Here is a 20,000-nt window from a genome sequence, read left to right on the forward strand (position 1 = left end):
TTGTAGCTTGTCTTCCACTCCTCTCAGCGTCTTCCAACGCAGTCGTTCTGTCTCATTTCCTTGTTTGTGCGTTGGCTGTGAGATGCAGACCACCAGGTGTTGTCAGCAGAATAACCTTTGACCCCTCACAGGCTGCCTCTACCTTTTCTCCTCCTCCCCCCTGTGCTCTATCATTCATCTCATCCTTCTTGTTTACCTTTCACAGCGTGCTGTTTTTCAGCTACAGGAGGAGGCACGGCTCTGCAGTCATGCTGCACTCTCACACACTCAGCACACACACATACTGTAGATACACACACACGCATACACACACACACACACACACACCACACAAACACAGATACACGCACCACACTAATCCGCAGAAACACACCTGTGCCGAAGCACAGACATAAACACACACACATACAAAAACACACACACACACACACACACACACACACACACACACACACACACACACACACACACACACTAGGGTTGGGTACCTATCGCATTTGAACCGATATCGGTGCCGGTGCCGGTGCCTGAGGTTCGGTGTCGGTATTCAACGGTATTTTTTTCGGTACCTTACCCTTACTGAATCTGTAACACCTTGTTTGTATCAACTACAAGTTGCACAAAATCAAATTTATACATTGAGAATGTTTTTAACACAATACAAGCCCCTCTCATTTCTTAAGTATGAACATGAAAAATAGATAGCTGCTAGTGAAAGTTTTTTTAAACCGACTCCATCAAACCCAAACACAGAACAAACAATTAGTCCATTGGGTTATATGATGATTTAGCTATTTTAGGCCATGTTCATGAGAAAAGCAATCCTTCCATCTTTGTTTTGTGCAATTTAACAGTAGCCTAGGTCAGCGGTATGCCAGGCATAATGTTTATCATGTTTAGCCTAATAAGCCGCCCCTTTTTAATGAAAACATGGCCTACTATAGAGTTTACAAATGATTTAGAAGTTATTCATTAATTAATTACAAAATATTTTAAAAAGTTAATTTAACACCTCTCTGCCAGCTCTTCTCATCTCGCATAGGCTATCTCCTAGAAGCAGGTAGGTGGTATGCGTTCCACAGTTTGGGAATCCCTGGCGGACCCGGGCCAAATACATTTTGCTATCTGGGTAGATATTATCCACTCCTTACCAGTTGTTTAAATTACTTCGTTTCAGTCCGTTTCTAACGTGAGTAGCCTAGTAGGCTGGCGAGTTTGGTCGTTCGGTTATCCTTTGACTAATAAAACATTCCATGCCATCGTGAATTTGAAGTTATAGCTCGTCTTGATGCAGCGCATTGTTCCACCTTGAACGCTATGCATAGTCTGTCTGTCAGGTTAACTGTAGGCTAACCAGCAAACTGTTGCGTGGGCCTTCAACGTGTATAATCAAATTATAGCATTGCATCGGGGGAGTGAATCCGTTATATGCCGTTTTAATGAGTCATATTTCACATTCAAAATAACAGAGCAAAGCGAGCGACAGAGAGAAAATAGAAACCGTAGTATGCCAACAACAAAAGTTCTTTCAAAACATCGCGCTGCTCGCGTTGCTTGCTGTCAGGACACTCCAATTGACAGCAATGCAATTAAACGAATTGCATCGTTGTTTGCTCGCATCGCGGTTAGGACATAGTTATTTTTTTTATGACCATCTCTAGGGATGTAACGGTATGAACATTTAACCCCACGGTTATAGTGACCAAAATGATCATGGTTTTCGGTATTATCGCGGTATTTTAAAAATTGTGTGTACAATATGTTAAGAAAGCGCTGATGGGTGTAGACAAGCTGAAATATTTTAGTTTAAAAAAGTGTTTCTTACATTAAAAATATAGGCAAACCCTTATTGCCTTCAGCAGGATACCGATCATTCACAGCAGTGGCAATCCCAGTCTCTGCTCAACCCTCCACACACACAGAAAATGGCTTGTCTTGTTTCTATTGCATATTTTGAATTCATAAACTTTATATATTTTGCTAATAGTTTAGAATATGTTAGGATCTGCATAATTACTTATAGCTAAAAATATTCAGTAATTTGAATACTTCATATTGATTTTTAAACTATTACACTTGTCTTTAATGACATTACAGGGGTGTTGTGTAGGTCTAATTGAGAGCCTGTCACTTTAAGAGATACGTGAAGTAGCCTAATTATATTAACCTTCATTCGGTTTTAGGAAAGTAGTCACGCATAGTTCAAGGATATCCGTTTTCATTGAATAAAATGAATGTTCAAAAAATTAACAAGTCAAAGAAAATATTGCTGGGATCATAGAAAAGATAAGTGTCTTGCAATGTTAACTTCTATGATTTTGGTGAGCACTAGGCTACTGTACATTAGCCTAATGATAGACATGACGCGTGAGCTAACTGGATAGTTACCTTGATGGAAAAGATTGCCAATAGGCTGTGTAGCTTTTTTCGGATATTGAATTAAACAGTACAGTAGGCCTAAATGAACTAAATTCCATAGCCGTAGGTAGGTTACCGTGGCATTTTACTCACTTTTTCCTTGGTTGGAAATGTTGGCTGCTTACAGTATAGCTTAACTTATGATTTGGAGTTTGGTATATGAGTGACACCCAGCGCTCAACATAAAACTTCACGGCATTCTCCTGATAACGTTAGTGGAATAGCCTAGATTTAATGTGAACGTGTAGGCCTACATAAAAAGACGCAGAGTGGCTACATGATACAGCGCACGTTTTGGGGTGAAAATGTTGCGCCCTTTAAAAGCAGGTGTAGCCTTATCCGAATCATGGTTAAATCCATCAATTAGAAAACAGAATTAGTAAGGTAAAGTTTTGTTTCATACTATAGTAGCCTTCCAGCTTGTGTCAAAAAACAAGCTCGGATGAAGCTGGGAGGAATGAAACACGCGGTTACCACACCGTAGTATCAACCGTGATAATAATGATATTCGAAATGAACGCGGTAATTTTTATCATCAACATTTTTATCATGGTTTACCGTCACACCGGTAATCGTTACATCCCTAACCATCTCTTATCTGCTGACGGCTTGGAGCAGCGCAGCAAAAGCAAAGGCTACGGTCAATATCCAACTGTTGTCACGACAAATACAGCGAGTATTTGGCAAAAAGCCTAGATATTATTAATGCTGTTAAGACATCATTATAATCTAGCCATGATACATTTCAATAGCATTCAAAACATTTTCTGTCACATGCTTTGAACTATTTAAAGTCCTGTTTTACCGTTTTGAATGGATCCAGTCTCACTCGCGATTCAGAAGATGGGTGCATTTCATTGCACTCCGTCAACTCTCAGTTTTATTTTAAGTTCTTACCAGGGATAGGCCTACTATTTTGATTCATTTATGCTTGCTCTTGGTGCAATACATGCATGCTTAAATGGTGCATATTAAGTTAGCCTTTTCACTTTCGTTTTTGAGACCGACAAGCCTGCACTCAGACATGACGTCAGATGGCGCACTCGACTCCTGATGCACATGAAAGTACCGAAATTTAGCACCGTTCAATTTCACGTGAAGCAATACCCGGTAATTCCGACGTGATTCGGTCGGTACCGGTAAAAGTACAGGGGTCGGTACCCAACCCTAACACACACACACTAATATATATACAAACCCCCAACAAAAAGCTTCACACATGCACACAAACACCCACACACATGCAAACTCCAAACAAAACCCCTCACACGCACACACACACACACACACACACACACACACACACACACACACACACACACACACACACACACACACACACACACATGTATGGTGCTGCCCTGCGGCGAGTGCTCATTAAGCCTGCGGACAGTGCCATGCTGGTCTTCCCTCCGTGCAACCCTTAGGCCATCTCTCTCTCCCCTCATACCTCTCCAACCTGGGGCAATCACCTGCTCTCTCTCTCTCCTCCTCCTCCCTCTCTCTCCTCCCCCTCTCCCTCCCTCCACTCTGCTCGCTCTCTCTCTCTCCCTCTCCTCCCCTTCTCCCTCCCTCCCCTCTGCTTGCTCACTCTCCACAAACATGATAGAGTAGCCCAAGGCTATGATTTCACCATGATCTACTTCTGTGTAAGTGTGTGTGTGTGTGTGTGTGTGTGTGTGTGTGTGTGTGTGTGTGTGTGTGTGTGTGTGAGAGAGAGAGTTTGTTTGTCTTGTTGGAACTTACACTCACACACTCAGTCAACTGGCAGATAATCACAAAAGCCTCCAAATGTTAGAACACAATCTCAATTCTCCAAATGTCAGGAAAGCTCAGGTCTCCAAACGTTACAAAAACAAGTTCAAGTCTCCAAATGTTAGAAAAGTTCAAGTCTCCAAATTTTAGAAAACAAGCTCAAGTCTCCAAATGTTAGAAAACAAGCTCAAGTCTCCAAACGTTAGAAAAGTTCAAGTCTCCAAATGTTAGAAAAGTTCAAGTCTCCCAATGTGAAAAGCTCAAGTCTCCAAATGCTTATCAACCCTCATCACAGATCCCACTGTGGACTTGTACTGCTATGGCATCTCCTCAACAGAACATCGCAGTGTGTTGTGCACAATACCTGCCCTGCAGATTGATGTTTCATTACACATAGTGCTGTTAGGCCACATGAGTTGTGACTGCAATGCCAACATTAGAAATAGATTAACATTGATCGGCAGTTGGACGTGAGACCATACAATCTATTCTGTCTGTTATTGGGGGCTATCTGGGTGGGTCAGATGACGTCAGAAAAGCTGGAGAGAGAAAGCATGTGTGTGTGTGTGTGTGTGGATGTCATTGTGTGTGTGAGAGAGAGAGGGAGGAAAAAGCCAGAGAGAGAAACTGTGCAACACCACCAGTGTGTGTGTGTGTGTGTGTGTGTGTGTGTGCGTGTGTGTGTGTGTGTGTGTGTGTGTGCATGTGTGTGTGTGTGTATTGTGTGTATTTGTCTGTCAGTCTCGCTGGGCTCAGGTGGTCAGTAGTTGTATATTTCAGTGTGCCAGATGGACTCAGTGAACCCTGGCATAAAGAGGTATCACTGAGGTGACAGCATTGTGTGTGTGTGTGTGTGTGTGTGTGTGTGTGTGTGTGTGTGTGTGTGTGTGTGTGTGTGTGTGTGTGTGTGTGTGTGTGCGTGTGTGCTTGGAGAGGCACATGATCGCCAGAGGCAGATCCCCACCCTGTGGCCAGTCTCTACACGCCCGACAACCTCGTCCAGTGGTGACCCCGACCCCACCACAGCAACACTCATGAGTCCACTGCCTCAGCTCTGATGCAGCCATCCTGCTATCCCTATCTGAGTACATTACACACATCTCTCTCTCTCTCCCTCTCCATCTCTCTCTCTTTCTCTCTATCTGTCTCTCTCCATCTCTCCCATCTACCCTTAGAGGCGGCTCTCTCTCTCTCTCCCTCCCTCTCCATCTCTCTCTCTCTATCTATCTCTCCATTTCTCCCATCTATCCTTAGAGACGGTGTTCTATCTCTCTCTCCCTTTCCATCTTTCTCTCTCTCTCTCCCTCTCCATCTTTCCCTCGCTCTCTCTCTCTTTCTCTCTCCCTCCATCTCTCCCATCTACCCTAAGAGGTCTCTCTCTCTCTCTCTCCATCTCTCTCTCCATCTCCAGGGCGGTGCTCTGTCTCCATCTCCATCTCTGCTCATCCGTTAGGTCTCCGTGGCGACCCATCCGTGCCTGGCCTCTGTGCTCAGTTCATCTCACTTGATGACACCATGCATCCTGCACATGCACGCACGCACACACACACACACACACACACACACACACACACACACACACACACACACACACACACACACACACACACAACACACACACAACAACAACAATTTCACTCATCCACCCACAGACGTGAGTGTACACACACGCACACACACACCCTTCCCTTGCTTGCCTTGTGTGTGTGTGTGTGTGTGTGTGTTGCTGTGCTAAGCTGTGCTAAATAAGAGCCCTGTTCCATCTGCATCTACACCATCCTCTCTCTCTTCCTCTCAGCGGATACACACGACTCATCACAGGCACTGGTCTGCACACCAACAACATGGCCTTGCCATTTAAACAGCAGCTCACACGGGGGCCAGCGTGCATGTGTGTGTGTGTGTGTGTGTGTGTGTGTGTGGGGTCGGGTGGGGCTGAGTCAGCGAGGATTCAAACGCATCTGTCATATACATTAGATGTCTTAACTGTCTTATGTACAACCATACGGTTTATCTTACAGGATGCTGATGTAGAACCATAAGGCTTATCTTATAGGATGCTCTTTTATCCCAATTGCACCACGCCAGCCTGTCTTTCTCTCTGCAGGGAGAACAATGGACAGCTAGCTCAAGTAGCATCATTGTGTGGTGCACAGCTAATTCCTTGACAATGGCCTTGAGAGACTTGTCTTGAAACTGGTGGGAGAGAAGCTGAGCATGCTTTTGCTGTTAGCTAAACTCCAACAGCCTCAGAGTCTCCTTAAAACAACATTTTCCCTCTCAGTGCTTCCTGACACTGTGTACAGTGTATGCGTGACTTGATTGGGAGTCGCGCCCCACAACAAGGCTGTGAAGATGTGGGAGTTCCAAACTGATGTGCTTGGATGAATCTGCACACCAAGCACCGCCAACACAATTATGTAGACTTATTCTGACAAAGAAAGATGTTGAAAAAGGACTACGAAGTTCAGTCTTAGGTCACCGTCAGTGCAAACACTTTCAGATAACAATAACAGAATCATGAAAGCAATGTAAAAATATCCAACATCAAGTCTGCCTGGGTGAAGAAGTCTATAACATGGTCGCAATGGGATTGCATTACACTGCAATACAAACGACATAGAAACATCAGTATGCACAATAAATCAAAGTCGTTGCACAAACCCAATGGGTTCAGAGTTTTCAAATGAAAAATACATTTGACTTCACACTTGAGAGGGCCAAGTACAGTACATCTGTTTCTCCAAGTGGGGACAACTCTACATCCCCAAGAATGTGAGATCTGAATGCATCCACACACACACTTCACCAGTGGTTGTGTTTGCATCGCGTCTGAGTGCTTGGTAAGTGTTGCTAGCACTGCACTAAGGGGCTGCTCGGGTCACAGGGAAGCTGACTGGCATGGGGAGGATAAGGGGACCGCGGGCTGCCGATGTCAACACACGCTCTGGGTAAAGTCTGCTAATTGCAGAGCCGCGGCTGATGATGGGAGACCGAGATAAAGGCCCACGCAACTTTATCCGCAACTTTTCTCCACCCTCCCTGTGTCTAGTTTAATTGCCTCTGATTAAATTGATTTTCTTCTTCTTCTTGTCGGGGTAATTTGCTCTCAACGAGGGCACCAGATAAGGACCGTCTGGTGGAGGTGGGAGAGGGGGAGGAGGAGGAGGGGAGAGAAAAGAGAAAAGAGAAAAGAGAGTGAAAAATAAGGCGGAGAGATGGAGAGAGTGATTGGCTAGGGAGAAAGGATGGAAAGTTAGTGAGGCTGTTGACAGGCAAATAAAACAGCACAGTCCTCACTGAGAGAGAGAGAGAGAGAGAGAGAGAGAGAGAGAGAGAGAGAGAGAGAGAGAGAGAGAGAGAGAGAGAGAGAGAGAGAGGAGAGGGGGCGTCGGCTGGCTCAGGTGAGCTATAAAGCGGGAAATGGAGTCGTGAAAAATTCACACGGTTGTTAACTAAATTCCCTTTCCGGCCCTTAGCAGGTCTCTTAACACACATATGTATACCGGGTTCCACAGAAACAATCCCTCGACATGTCCCACACACACGCCATAGTTGTGCGGTCTACATGCTTGATGAGCAGAGTAAATGCTTGCTGCTTTGTACTGCAGACCTGCAATGCTGCAGCCCAAGTTTCTGGGTTGAAAGAGCTTGTGTGCTTTGGTGCCCTTGAGGAAGTCTGCTGTCTGCACTCGGAGATTTGATTGGGGCCTGGCTGCCTCGGCTGCAGTCCATCTGTGCGGTGTGTGTGTGTGTGTGTGTGTTCAGGTGAGATATTAAGGGCTTTGGGAGTCCAGAAGAGAAAGTGCGCTGTGCTATGTACGTGCGTTAAAAAAACAATGATGAATCCACAGAGTATTAATGCAATGTGAGTCCACGGGTGCATAGCACATGTCTCCTGTGAGCCTGCGTGCTGCATTTAGGCTCCGGCCGAACGTCCTGATTCTATTTACTGAGCCCCAGACCGAGAGATCCATCATGTCCAGCGCTGGCCATCTGTTAAACGTCCACATGGACACTGGGAGGAAGTGAGAAACACACTTAGGTGGGGCTGAGACTTCTGTCTCGTGTGTGTGTGTGTGTGTGTACAGTATGTGTGTGTGTGTGTGTGTGTGTGTGTGTGTGCGTGGCTAACCACACACACCCAGGATCCGCCGTGTTTTCCCGAGCCGACACAAATCCGTCCTGCAGGAAGTGGCTTCTCTCTGAGCCGAGGGTGAGATTCCGCTCTGATTTATGGCCCTCAGCCATGCCCATCAAGGTCGTACGCGCCCGCCATTTGTCACCGCCACCGCCGATGCCGCCGCAGCCCTGCCCGGGGAGAGAGGAGATGCGCACGTGTGTGACCACCGGGCACCGTGTGTGTGCGCCACGTATGCCACGTACGCCATGCCAACGCCTGGAGAGGGACTTATTACACGGGCGCGAGGGGCACGGAGAGTGGCAGGAGGGACGCTGCCAAGCGCAATTTGGTTAAAGCGACACGGGTCCTGCTGAGAGAAGGATGTAATGACAAAAGGCACGAATGAGCATAAGCGGATTTAAGATGCCTCTGCTGAGAGCCATGTATCACTCAGAGGAAATGGTTGCCCCACCGTTTACGAGCTCGCAAAAGTATTCCGTCTGTGCCAGCCTCGCCCATAATGCATTCTCTTTCGGCTTTATAACCCCAAGAGTCCATTTCACGCCGATGTCTGTCCCGGTTCAGCCACTCCCGCCCATCTCCAGAACTCCTGCGGAGCTTTGGGCCGCGGTCTGGGCCGAGATCCAAGATCAGACGGAGCATTTGTCTGTGATGAACTTGTACCGGATACAAACACACTCTTCCATTCCCTTTGCAATGAATCATAACATTGGCCCAGAGCAGTGATCAGAGGTGCGTTCAAATTTGGCAAACAGCGGCAAACGATCATGGTGAACACGCTTTCTTGGAACAGTTCAATTTGAACAATGTGGTGCTAACATTCCATTCTAACGGTAATTGCATTGTTGCCTTCATCAAACTCCATTGTATATTCGTGGAGCACTACCTCCTCAGACTGTTTGCGATTGTTCGCAAATGTTCACCGAAAACTTAAGGCTAACGGAAAACTGTTTGCAAACGTACCCAAACGTTCGCCTATGTTTGCGAATGTGAACGCACCTTGGTTCTCATCGTGTTGTCTAAACGTACTTTAGTAAAAAAACTGCATTCACATTTCACAAACACTCTTTTAGTCCAAAGTGACTTACACATATCGACTATATTACAAGGGATATAGTTATATATATTATATATGTTACATTGTCCGGAGCAACTTGGGGTGAAGTGCCTTGCTCAACGGTGGAAGCCGGGAATTGAACTGACAACTTTCAAGCTACTGCACGCTAGCCCAGCTCCTTACCCACTACACTAGCACCAACCTACAGGCTACTGCACGCTAGCCCAGCTCCTTACCCACTACACTAGCACCAACCTACAGGCTACTGCACGCTAGCCCAGCTCCTTACCCACTACACTAGTACCAGTTCCCAGCATCCAAAGAGGTCCATCCATAGATCTGTCGCGGTGATACAGTAGTTTGTGAGTCTTATGGGCAAATGATGAGCTAATATGCAGCAGTTGGTTTGGTTGTCCAAACAGCTCTACGGGTGAGCAGGACCAAATGACTAGCTGTGCTGCCTCTAACACACCTCATTATGAGAAACGTGTGACTGCAACGTCCTGGCAATAATGCCAATTTCAGTCCGTCTTCACAATACACACAGACATAAACACACAGACACAAACACACGCTCAGACACAACAACACAGAATACACGCTCGCTAATGAGTTCTCCCTGTCTTCGTGTTGCACAAATCACAGTTATTCTGCTCATAATTGGGTATCTGTTTCCAGGCAACGCTGTTGCGTGGGGGGCCGTAGCGACGCGTGGTCCTTTCCCTCTCATCCATCCTCTCCTCCTTTGCACCGCCGGCCGCCGCGGGATGCTAATTTGATTAGCGGGCTAATTGAGTGCGGAGGTGTACTCTCGCTCTGGCGTCTCCATTAGGGCCGGCAGTGGTCATCGCTGGGGCCTGCGCACTAGTTGTGTGTGTGTGTGTGTGTGTGTGTGTGTGTGTGTGTGTATGTGTGTGTGTTCCCCTGCCTTGAGCGCTGAGTGGACAAGGTCAGTGGCAGATGGCAATTGCAGGTTAAATGGCCAGTGATGCATTCATACACATACATACATACAGACCCGGATGCAGAGAGCAGTGATAAAGGGGGCATTTGAGATTTTCAGGGGGGCACTCTCAATCGTAAAAGGCTACAGTTAGGATTAGGCCAAGTGAAACTGAGGGGGCACCTTTTATGTTTGAGGGTGCACCGCCCCCTTTTGCCCCCCCCTGGAGCCGGGTCATACATACATATGCACATGCCTGGGAATGCGGAGCCATGAGAAGATTCACGCCTCTGGCAGTGTGACGTCTTCCTCTCTGATGGCGACCCTAACGGCCCACACATGCCGTGCCAGTCACGTGGACTCCCCCAGACGCTGTGCTGAGCGGCGGGGGGGGGGGGGGGTCGGGGGAAGGGGGGGGGGCATCAGCGTCTGTGGCCAGGGACAGCAGGAGTGCACGTCCCCCTGAGTCACACAGATACACACACACACACACACACACAGACTGCCCACTCAGTGCATATAGGAGCTAGAAGCTACAGTATGTCTGTTGTTTGTGCAACACTTGCACGAACATGCACACACAGACACGGACACAAACCCGGACACACACACACACACACACACACACACACACATACACATGTGCTTGTGAAAAGCTATGGGGATGTGAGTCATTTTGGTAAACAAAAACTCATTTTAAATATATGATGTGTATATATTCCTGTTTGTTTTGTATATTTTAACATGATTCTTAATTGTCGTCTTCTATAATTGTGTGTGTGTGTGTGTGTGTGTACGTATGACAGGCCTATTTTGGTCTGCATGTAGCTCGGGAGAGGAAGAGTAGGAGGAGATTAGTCAGAGGAAAAGCTTGTAAGGACAGATATCCATGGATGTGCCTCCTTTACTGCAAGCCTGCTCAGACTGCAGTGTGTCTGTCTGTAAGCGTATGTGTTTGTGTGTGTGTGTGTGTGTGTGTGTGTGTGTGTGTGTGTGTAAGTGTGATTAATGTGATCTTGTGTATGTGTCCGTGTCTGTCCGAGTATTTCTGTCTGGTTTGTGTGTGTGTTTGTATGTGTGTGTGTGTGTGTGTGTGTGTGTGTGTGTGTGTGTGTGTGTGTGTGTGTGTGTGTGTGTGTGTGTGTGTGTGTGTGTGTGTGTGTGTGCGTGTGTAAGTCCTCTTATCTGCAGTGCTGGGCAGGCCAGGGCTGGAGTGTGTGTGGGGGGCCCGTGGTAACTGCATTAGCTGCTGTCTGGGCTCCTGCACTATCTCCTTCTGTCACATTAAGACGAGTGATCCCTGTTCTCATCCTGCCTTTGACCCCTAGGACAGCCCCACACACACACACACACACACCGCAATGAAGAGAGGGGGAAGCACATGTGCGTGTGTGTGTATGGGCGTGTGTGTGCATGTGTGTTTGGGTGAGTGTGTGTGTGTGTTTGGGTGAGTGTGTGTATGTGTGTGTGTGTGTGTGTGTGTGGGCCCCCCCCCCCCCCCCACATTGAGGAGCCATCTAGCGCCTCTCCTCCTTCTGCCCGTGCCGTCAGAGAGACGCAGTGGCGACGCTCAGCCACTGGGGGTCAGTGGTCAGCCTGACGAGCGCCTGGCGTTCCCCCCTGGGGGATATCTCATCGGCTCCCCATCGGCCCTCTGCATCAAGGTTAAAGACTCTTATCCCACTAATCATGTTTCTGTTTGCTTAGTGGCCACACACACACACACACGCACGTCCCTCTGTGGGCTTCTGTGCAGTTATGGCCCCCCACTGCGGAGGATGTGGGTGAAATCGGGGGGGGGGGGGGGGGTATAGGTGTTGGCGAAGGACACAGTGATGGAGGAGGGAGAGAGGGGGTGGTGGTGGTGGTGGTGACGGAGGAGGGCGAGGGTGTGTGTGTGTGTGTGTGTGCATGTGTGTGTGTGTGGGTGGGTAATGGTGACGGAGGAGGATGAGTGTGTGTGTGTGCGTGTAAGGTGGTGGTGGTGGTGGTGGTGTGTGGATGATTAGCATGGAGGGCCAGCTGGTTCCAGCCACACACTACATTAGGCGTGTGTGATTCCTGGGCGCTGGTGATGTATCTGTTTGATGTGGACGGGCGGCCCGGAGAGTGACCGGCACAGGGCCAGATCAATGGCCGCCGCTAATTACGCAATTACGCCGCTGCTTAGCAGCAATCGCGCTGCTGGCACTACACACACACACACACACACACACACACACACACACACAATGAGCACAGACGTGGGGGGGGGGGGGGGTCGATGGTGAGGATGAGAAAAGAGGAGAGGGAGGAGGGGAGGAGAGAGGAACAAGTGCAGAACAAATTCAAGAGGAGGAGAGGAGGAGAGGGGACTGAGTGCAGAACAAATTCAAGGAGAGGAGAGGGTGAGATGAGGAGGGAGGAGAGGAGGAGAGGAGGAGAGGAGAAAGGGAAGAGAGGGAATGAGTGCATGAGGAGGAGAGGAGAGGAGGAGAGGGGAACGAGTGCAGGAGCGCCAGTATTGAGTGAGAGACAGGCTGCTCAGAAAATCCTCTGTCTCTGTCTCACACAACCTCAGGGTGACACAGAGTACAAGGACACACACAATACTGACCCACAACAGCCCTGCCAATGGCCTGCTCTTTACACACACCCTCTTCACAGCTATGGGTTTGCATCATGAAGGACACAGAATACTGGCCCACAACAAGCCCTGCCAATGGCCTGCTCTTTACACACACCCTATTCACAGCTATAGGCTTGCGCCATGAAGGACACAGAATACTGGTCCACAACAAGCCCTGCTCACAGTTATGAGTGTATGCGTCGTGAGGGACTGGGCTCTATTCATTATATTGAATTTCCATTGGTAAGGTTTAGATGATTAACATTTAACGATATCAAAGATAAGAAAGAAAGGTACTAGAGTGAATCGGCGGATTTGGTGCTGGTGCATGTACTGTAAGGCATCCAAAATAGAAAAGATGCAATTACGGACTTAGTAGAAATGGAACATGGAAAAAGTATTATCTCGACAAAGAGTAATATCTTACAGAGAAATCTGGTATGCAAGAAGAAGAGAACTTTTAATGTCAGAAGACATAAAGTATGAAATGACAAGGCAAACGCTTGATATTTGGAGCTCTTATTGAATTATAGCCATGATTTACAGGTAGCTGCTGCCTGGCATTTTGATTTTATATTCCAACTGCCACTATATGGCATCAAATCTCCCTCGGAGTAACGCTGGGCTGGCACCCCGATCCTCCTTGAGCCGGTAAAAGAAGATGATCCCTCCCGGCGCGCCAGCCTTGCCAGCCTTGCCAGGCTTGCCAGCCTCCACAGGTGCTCCATCTTCAGGCTGCGTCGGCGCTCGAGTTATCAGCAGGACGTGGCAGCAGGCTCCAGCGCTTAAACAAATGACCCGTGTGCTTGATTCATCACAGACTGCCCCCCCCCCCCCCCCCGCCCCACCCAGCGGCCCCCTCCCAGGCCCGTCGGCCGTGTCCAGCCCGACAGTGATTGATGTGTTGGGGAAACTTCAGTCGGCGAGTATGGAGTGACGGTGGTGGTGGTGGTGGTGGGTGGGGGGGTTTGGGGGGTTGCTCAGCCATGAGTGATAGGAGGAAGACATATTCCGGGGCTTAAATTAGGTTTAAAAAATTCAATTTTCCCGAGCCTGTCCCCGGGAAGCGAGTAATTGCATACGTGGCCCCAGCCTGGTCTGTGGGCTCTGGGCCTCCTCTGCTGCAAATCATCGCGGCTAACTGGAGCTGACATGCTAACGAAGACCACATCATCAGTCAATAATAGCCAGCACTCCACCTCACCGCCTACATCACCAGCTGCAATTGTGTTTAGAGGGGCAGGGGACGTCTTTAAAAGCTCAGCGATTCATTAGAGACCAGGCGTTAATGGGAATGACCACCGCATGACAACAGATGACTTCCTGGTGTTTGTCTCCAGCAAAAAAAAGAAAAAAAAAAAAAAGAAAAAAGATGACGCTGGAGAGCCTTGATTTCAGAGAGACGTCTCCCTCCAGCACTGGCTGTCTGCGGCCAAGATCTCATCTGGTGAAGCAGTGGAGGAGTGAAAAGAGTTAATGAGATACTGTAGGAGAGGACATCTGTTTGCATCAGCTGCATGCAATCACGGCTGAAAGGCGAGGACAGCGAGGGTGGCGGTGGGAGGGTGGGTGGAAAGGGAAGCGACAACAGCATAAGTTAGTGATCAGCCACGCTTCATTTTCTCCTGACACATTTGTTTACGTTTGCGAGGTAGGGGATGAGACCAGAGCCAGGGAAAGCGACAGCATGAACAATGGGCAGAACATCAATCAGCACACGGGGGGTGCTACAGTATGTGTGTGTATGTGTGTGTGTGTGTGTGTGTGTGATGAAGGGGGGGGGGGGGGGGGGGGGCAGCATCATTGACGCCAGACCATCAGTGTTTCACAAAAGACGTATTCAAGATGAAAGCCACGTCTCCTGGTAATTACTCATAAATGGGAAGTGTGATGGTGCTGCTCTCTCTCTCTCTCTCTCTCTCTCTCTCTCGCTCTCTCTCTCTCTTGCTCTCTCTCTCTCTCACTCTCTCACTCTTTCCTTCTAATTTCTTTCAATTTCTTTGAAAAAAAAACATATTACCTGAATAAACTGGGTAGAACTCTCTAAGACTGTATTGTGGACTACTACAGTCTACATTCAAAATACAGCAGTACCCATAACACTTTGTAATTAATTCATTTGCATTCATAATCTGCACTTGCCATAATCCCTGAAAGTGTAAATAATGGATTCCCAATTAGCGATCTTAATCGTTTCCCCACTGATAAATCATTTTAAAAATTACAGCAGTGTCTGATGAGGCTTTAGATGTTCCATTATTCATGCACGATAATCTATAATGCATATAACACTCTAATTCACACTACTATGGATGTAATCAGCACACCCACTGAATTTAACCAACACAACCTTCCCTGCGCACCTTGCACTCAGAAACACACCTTACTGCGTCTTATTACAGTGCTTTATACCACTGCTTGGTCAAATTTCCTATTGTGATGCGCTGTTTGGAACGTGCATTATTTTTCTATATACCGCACGGCTATGAAGTAGTTCCCTACTTTTGGGCTTATTACACTTGAATATTAATTCGCCAATGTCAATGTAACGGTAAAAACAACAACGTTGTATCTAAGACAGCGGCAATATAAACGAAAGTGATAGTAGCAGTGTTATAAGCGGGATAATCAACTCCGCGCCGTGCGTTTATAGGAAAATAATGCACTTATCGAAGTGTAAAGTCCCCATCCGCCTGCGGCGTCGGGTCCTTATTACCACTTCGAACGTGCATTATTTTCCTATAAACGCACGGCGCGTCGTTGATTATCCCTTACATAAATCCACCTTACTCTGTCTTATCAAAGAATTATAAACCCACCTTACTGTGTCTTATTACAGTGTTATAAGCCCACCTTACTTATTAAAGTGTTAGAAATCCACATTGCTGTGTCTTATTTAAGTGTTATAAATCCACCTTACTGTGTCTTATTAAAGTGTTACAAACCTACCCTATTTATTAAAGTGTTATAAATCCACCTTACTGTCTTATCACAGTGTTATAAATCCAATCCACTTTATTGTGTCTTATTACAGTGTTATAAAGCGCATACAAACACAGTACACAGCGGTAGCGTGCACGTGTAGCGTGGTGTGAGACCCCCAGGCGCAGGTTGCTTCATGCTTGGCAACCCTTCAGCATGCTGCCTCCAATATGGGCGCAGTAGGGGGTCTTCCTGAGTCTCCTCACTACATCTGCGCCTCTCGACGGGACAGCACTCGCGATTGGAGGAGACAGCTTAACGAGGCTCCGCTGGAAATCAAAGCATCTGATTAGGCAGCTGGCTGTGGCGCCTCACTCCCCGGCCCCAACCCCCCCCCCCCCCCCCCCACCACACACCCCCACTTCCTCCTCCGAGCGGCCAATTACGCGCACGTGCCACTCCAGCCCTCCAGCGCTCGGGCGACTCCTGCGCTCGTCAGCTCCACCACTCTCCACCACTCTCCACCACTCTCAAGACCACGCTGGGAGAGGCAGGCCCACCGAGCTGACGAGAGCGAGAGAACGGGAGAACGAGAGAACGAGAGAACGAGAGAGAACGAGAGAATGAGAGGCCGAGAGAATGAGGGAATGAGAGAGCAAGAGAACAAGAGAGAACAAGAGAGCGAGAGAATGAGAGAGCGAGGGAACGAGAGAGAACAAGAGAGCGAGAGAATGAGAGAGCTAGAAATAGAGAGAGAGAGAGAGAGAGAGAGAGAGAGAGAGAGGAGAAGGGAAATGTGGCCCTATAGTCCTAATGAGTGCTATTTATGGAGGCTCTACATGAGTGTGCCGTAACTCCTGTGAGGACGGCCGGCCCAAAATGGAGTCTTTCTCCAGGAACACAGCTGAGCAGGTCAGCAGCTCTGGGAGGCAGAGGACACTGGCAGCGTCCGCTCAAAAGAGGTCAGCTCCACGTGTGGCTCCACTGACTCCTCTAGGTCAAGCAAATGATTTAAGGGAAAGAGAGCGATGGACTCCTGCGCTGCGGGACATTAATAATTGTCCTTTTAGGCAAAGTAGTTTGGAGAGAGTGCCCAACACTGCAGTGGGTTCAGACATATCATTAAATACATTTATTTTGGAACACAAAGAAGCTGAGAATACATAGGCAGTTCTCTTTACAAGAGAAGAGGAGCTTTGCATATATTATGGCGTGACTCTGTTGGAAGATACAATGCTGCTGACAAGTTTGGGATCTTCTCTCTTTCCCCCCATGGTCCCAAACCATGGTGTGCATTAGAGATAAGATTTTATTCCATTACATTTCACTCACACACACTCAAACACACGCACACGCACACACACACACACACACACACACACACACACACACACACACACACACACACACACACAATGTGCCCCAAACGATGGTGTGTATCCCCTTCAGATTTTATTCCATTACACTCCAAACACACACACACACACACACACACACACACACACACACACACACACACACACAGTGTGCACTGTAAATTTTGATAAGTTGACTTTACTTAAAAAATGTACGCAAACTCATTGCCTTGAAAAAAGTGAGTTCAATGAACTTACATTTTTTAAGTGAACACTGCTTGTTTATTCTGAGTAAGTAACACTTAATAACTTACACTTTTTAAGTGAATACAACTTATTTATTTTAATTAAACTGTACTTAATTAGCTCATGGTTCTTAGTACTCATATACCTAGAACCCATAGTTCTCATGGAAGCTTGTTTTTTCTGAGTAAATAATACTTAATTAGCTCACATTTTTAAGTGTGTACTACTGACTTGTTCTCTGGTTCAGTTTACAATGTCTATACAAGCAATGTATGTAAAAACATCTAACAAAAAAAACGAAATGAGAAGGTTGGTTTAGGTTAATAAAAATTATTTTTATTTTTAATTATCCAGCATTCACATAGCAAACTACCCTGCCATTCAACATATTTAAAGTAAAATAAGAGTGCTTGGACTCCGCAGTAAAATAATAATATAGTAATATCAAGCAGAAAATGAATATTATATTATATCAATCAGAAATAAGGTGCCACCATAACACCTGACAGCAGCTTGGACCCTGGAAATGATGTTAGCCGTCAATCTCCCCAAGAACAGTGAGCACATCAACACATGAGATGGTCCCATCAGTCACAGCGTCCTGTGAAGACACATATGCAAAAGAAAGTCTTGTTATCATGTGTTGCTACTAATGAACAAAGCTGTGACCACAAAATGAGTCCACCTGAACACAATCTACTTTCCAAGTGTCAACAGTTACCAACTGTCCTCCTACCAACTCCTCCAACCCCAGCACGAATGACAGATTAACCAAATGTGACAGTTCAACGAAACCTTATGATACTGGGTTGGAGGAGCTGGTAGAGGACAAGTTGGTAAGTGTTTTCTGTAATAAACTCTGGGTTCGCTAACTACGTTGTTGGTGCTTCCTTTTAAGTGTAGGGACCCTGAGCAAGCTACTGATGAGGTTTGGTGCTGTTTTTAATATTATTGGTTAAAATGCTTTTTTGGAAGTGTTTGCTCACCGCCAGAATAACACTTTAAACTATTTTGGAAAATGTCCAATGGGCCCCCTCCTCACCCAAAGACATTGACAATATAAACATGCGGAATAAGTGGCAATTTCCAATGTGTATTGCATAACATACATACTGTACATACATAAATAACCATAACTAGATATGATAACTTGCTTTATTTCTTCTTATTATTATTTCCAAGTATACTTACAAATGCTGTGCTGTAGAATTCGCTGGACTTGATCCATGTAAAACAGGAATTCCCTTCAGGACAAGAGTGCGTTGGGCTATCACAGTCGATGTCTAATGATAGAGACAATAAAGATTAAGACATTCACAAGACACAAACTGCTACTTTAGCAAATAGCCTTATCAACACGAAAAGTGCAGTACTTACAAGTTCATTCAGGGATTTGGTCTGCTTGACAACATCTCTGTAAGAGAAAAGATCATGTTAGCACAGTGCTCAATGAAATGAACTCAATTATATAAATAGTAAATAGTAAACTAATGTTTTTGCTCAGACAAAATAGGCCTACTTTGTATTGATATGAAATAACATAAAATCAAAGAATTTGAAAGCAATTCCTGTAGCTGCTACCATGAGGAAAAGAACTAGCTAGTGCTAATGACCAAGCTGCAATAATTCCAGTTGAAAAATGCTAGCTAATATGGAGGTCGAACATACTAATCATGCTTCATACCATTTAGCTGTTACACATGCAAACGTGAAACTGGAGTTATTGGCTTTGGAGTTTTTAGAAATAATCGTTTTCAGTGATGAAAACACATGAGCCACGTCCGAAAAGAGTCTTTGGTAGATCTACAGTTTAGTGTTTCAAACAGATAACGTTAGCAACAAACGTTGGGCTAGCGATAGCTAGACGCTAGGCTATGATACTTAACATCACGACAGGCACAAGTCACATAGACATTGACATATGGTGAACAAAACTTAACTAGCATTGAATGAATAATACATAAAGAAAGCAAATCGATTTCAAACGTTTACTCACCAAATGAGCCTGTAAAGTACTCCAGCGATGTCCATGCGTGTTTAGTCGTGTGTGTCGTGTCGGTTGGTTTCTACTAGAGGCTTCTGCGCATGCCCAAGTGTTGGACTAGTATTTTGTGAGTGACCTGAACTTAAAATTATTTAGTTGGTTTGACTTTTCGCTCCCAAAGTACTACTAACTCAAATAAAGTGAGTATTCTCGACAGATTGGTCAAAACTAAGTCAACCCTACTTAATATTTCTTATTAATTTGAATGTTAGAATTTACAGTGTGTGAGGCTGAGAGGTGAACCTGCTGAATGCGGAGGCTCCTCATCCATTATGCTGTGTTCAAAAGCACTCTCACCCTGTGCCATTTCTCCGCTTCTGAAACCCCACATTATTAAGCGTTACCAGCCACAGCACTCACAAGGAACCCCAATGCCACAGTCTAATGATGAATTGCTCCCCCCATTCACACGCACAAGTACACACACACACACACACACACACACAGTCATAAAAAATGCACACACACACACACACACACACACACACATACAGTCATAAAAAATGCA

The 20,000-nt window shown here is 46.4% G+C and overlaps 1 protein-coding gene and 1 long non-coding RNA gene across 2 annotated transcripts in view; both read right to left on the reverse strand.

The window, feature by feature from the left end:
- Positions 1–20,000, reverse strand: part of dpp6a (dipeptidyl-peptidase 6a) — an 89,675-nt gene that overhangs the window by 59,190 nt on the left and 10,485 nt on the right. The window lies entirely within an intron of this gene.
- LOC134065709 (uncharacterized) lies at positions 17,931–19,500 on the reverse strand. Its single transcript, XR_009936325.1, has 4 exons — positions 19,445–19,500; positions 18,826–18,862; positions 18,640–18,731; positions 17,931–18,049 (listed from the first exon to the last, which is right to left on the reverse strand). It is a non-coding gene; the product is annotated as an uncharacterized LOC134065709 (long non-coding RNA).

The sequence above is a fragment of the Sardina pilchardus genome, chromosome 19 (assembly GCF_963854185.1).
Source record: "Sardina pilchardus chromosome 19, fSarPil1.1, whole genome shotgun sequence".
Lineage (NCBI taxonomy): Eukaryota > Metazoa > Chordata > Actinopteri > Clupeiformes > Clupeidae > Sardina > Sardina pilchardus.